This window comes from Bidens hawaiensis, unplaced genomic scaffold, assembly GCF_021521415.1.
Source record: "Bidens hawaiensis isolate Kalapana, Puna unplaced genomic scaffold, B.hawaiensis_p1.1 tig00027074_1, whole genome shotgun sequence".
NCBI classification, from domain to species: domain Eukaryota; kingdom Viridiplantae; phylum Streptophyta; class Magnoliopsida; order Asterales; family Asteraceae; genus Bidens; species Bidens hawaiensis.
In genome coordinates, this window is record NW_027494365.1 from 103,774 (window position 1) to 107,405 (window position 3,632).

The following is a 3,632-nucleotide window of genomic DNA, read 5'->3' on the forward strand; positions in this document are numbered from 1 at the left end:
CAAAGTCCTAGCTCTAAGGAAGAGCAGGATAGGATAAAGCATGTTCCTTATGCTTTGGCAATAGGATCTATTATGTATGCAATGATGTGCACCAGACCGGACGTCTCGTATGCTTTAAGCATAACGAGTAGATACCAGCACAACCCAGGTGACAGTCATTGGATGGCTGTCAAGAATATATTAAAATACCTTAGAAGGACTAAGGATATGTTTTTAATATATGGGTCTGGTGAGGAGGAACTCGTCGTAAAGGGTTACGTGGATGCGAGTTTCCAAACTGACCGAGATGATTCTCGGTCACAGTCGGGATATGTCTTCATTTTGAATGGAGGCGCTGTCTCTTGGAAGAGTTCGAAGCAGGATGTTGTCGCGTTATCCACTACAGAATCTGAGTACATCGCCGCTTCAATGGCAGCCCAAGAGGCTGCATGGATGAAAAAGTTCATCATGGATCTAGGGATTATCTCTACCATTCAGGAGCCCCTAGAGATATTCTGTGACAATGAGGGTGCTATTGTACAGATCAAGGAGCCTCGTGCTCATCAGAAAACGAGGCACATTGAGCGCAGATTCAACTACATAAGGGATGAAGTTGAAAAAGGAAAGATATGTATTCATAAAGTTCATACCGATCAAAATATTGCGGACCCACTCACGAAGCTCCTCGATAGGCCAAAGCATGAGGGTCATGTTTGTGCATTAGGACTTCGGTATTCTAGTGAGTGGATTTAATCTGTATTGAGTGTTTGTATAAGAACAAATGTAATGGGTATCTTATGATAATTAATTATGTTTTAATTTTTCAATGAGTTATGTTCTATATTTGCATGTTTAATCCATGAATGACTTATGTTGTTCTAAACGTCCGTAGTCGATCATGCTCGTGGGAACAAGTATGAAGGTAAGACTATTATGAACCCGGATTGGTTGATATTCATGTGATGAATATAGGGCATAGGTTTGCCACCAAGGTTCATAGATATTTGTGGGATACAAATATTGGACATGATCCGCTCTCAAGGATCACTGCATGGAGTTAGTGCAACTGATCATAAGTAATCCTTGAGTAAAGGCGAGTATCATTGTGTCCTTTGACCTGAGATGCATATTGGATCTGGTTTTTCCATCAAGTCTGATAACTTGACTCTCTTCTTTGTTATTTTGGTAACACGATGACGTGTAAGAAAGAGCTCAGATATCATATGAGATGTCTACGAGGATGTATGCAGTCAAGATGGGATTTGTTCCTCTTATGTGTTGAGAGTTTAGATGTCTAAGGCCTGTTAAGTTAAATCATTGAGAGAATGATCACTCTGTGTCTCTTCGATTTGACAGGACATCTAGTAATAAAGGGATGTAATGATAAGACTTACCTATATCATATCAAGTATGGACTTGAAGGGGATGATGTTATTGAATGGCACTTAGTCAAACACACTAGGGGTGGTGACCTGTTGTTAGGCGGTATTCACCATTAGCATTAACTTCCTATGAGTCTCGTGCAAGTGGGAGATTGTTGGAATACCGTATGCCCGAGACACATAATTAGGTTAATATGGCTAGCCGTGTTTGATCCTAGTCGGGGTCATACCCAATAACGAGTTAGACACACACCAATTATGTATTTGTTAAGATAAGATCTATAAGACAAATACAGAACATGACACATTCAGAAATCGGGTTTCTGAATACTTATTTGAAAGTGTTGAATAAATTAATTGGTTAATTTATTTATTCAAATAATTATTATTAGAATGATTATTTAACTATGTGTTCTTTTATAAAATGGTTTATAAAAGATGGGGTGTTTATATATTTTATAAAGTATAAAATAAAAAAAATAAAAAAATAATAAATAAATATATTTTGGGGCCGGTTTTGGGTGGGCCCCACACCCCAAAGTTTTGGTCAAAGTTGGTAAAGAATGGATAGAGGTTGAGTATGGTTTACTTGACTAAAATCTAACCATGGACTTTAAAGAGATATGATCTCATTTAAAAAGATATGTACACACTTTCAAGTAAGATACACCATTCTCTTTCTCTCTTGTTTTTTTTGGGTTCGGCCGAACTCAAGAAGAAAAGGTTTGGGTCACGGTTTCTCGTGTTCAAGCTTCCTAACATAGTCGGTGTGTGTTGGAGGCTCGGGGTATATTCTGTTTGAAGATTTTCCTTTTGAAAGTCTAGCATCAACATCATCATCTTCTTCAACATCAACTACACTCTTAAAGGGTTAAGAATGTAAGTGTTTATAGCTTTGATAGTTTAGTTTTTCCGTATCATTTGATCCTTGCTTCGGGTTTCTATTAAATAGATTATTGGTAATCTTATGACATGAATAAACTAGGTTGTTCATGAACACATCTTATATAAACTTGTAATATATACATATATAAACACATGGATACATATGTTTAGTTTGTAAATATCACGCTTCCGCCATTTTAATGACTAGTTAAATGGTTAACTAAGTTTAAAATATCCATAGAAACCCAACATAAAGTGTGATTTAATTATAATTCAAAATTGTAAGAAAAGAAAGAAACGTTAGAACTCACTCAGCGTGTAGTTGACTTTTAGTATGCATGCAGGTATTATTGGTGTCGTGACAAGCTTGGGGTGCGCGTGAGACTATCCATATTGAAGATCTAGTGAGAGTTAGAAGTATTTTAATAAAGTTTAAATTTCTGCTACGATTTGTATAGACTTCCACTGTAATAACTGAGTTTATGATTAAATCCAATGCTAATGTAGGGCACCTGGGCTCGGGGCCTTACACTTTTGTATTTAGAAAAGTATGGACATTCCATTTTGGTTTTGGCTTACACCCTTTTTGTAATATCTCGGATTTTTCGTTTACGTTTAAACCGACCGGGAATAATTTAGATTTTTATTATTAAACAATAATACTATATTTAAGTTTCTAATGTTTAATTTATACCCCTCATACTTTATATAATGTCTAAATCCTTATTTAAAATATAAAAAGTTCAATAATGGACCAAATATCAAACTATAGGGACTAAAAATGTAAAAAATGAAACTTTCCCCATTGGCCCGGGGCGCTGCACGATGAGACCACCCTAGGTGGCCGCGCGGCGCGACGGGGTACCTGCACAGATCGTTTAAGCCTTAGTTCGTTTTCTAACTCGCTTAAGGTAAAAAATCGTTTATTTTCGGCATGTTTGAGTTAATTAAGGTCCAAGTAAACATCATATAACTAAAATATCATTCCTAATTCGTTTCCCTCTGCCCAAGATCAGATCTTTATGGATCTTTCGATGATTCTTTCCTTAAAACGCATATACTTGCTTAAACGGGCCAAAAAGCCTATAATTAGTTCGATTTAGCTATTCCTATATAAACAAGTCATAACCATCTGCTGTAAACCTTAATATAACCCTAATACACCTCCTCCACCTGTCACCTACCTCTGCTCATTCTCAAACCCTTCGGTTTTTGCATATTCGTTAAAGACACAAGCCTTGACGGTTGACTTTGCTTGCTTTAGGACCTTTGACTCATCGTTTCTCCTTGTTCTTTCACTTTCCGAGTAAGTTGTAAACTGTAAAATCTTTCATACATATTCCCTAGTAAATAACCTTCAATAAATTTTGGTGATTGAAGGGTGTT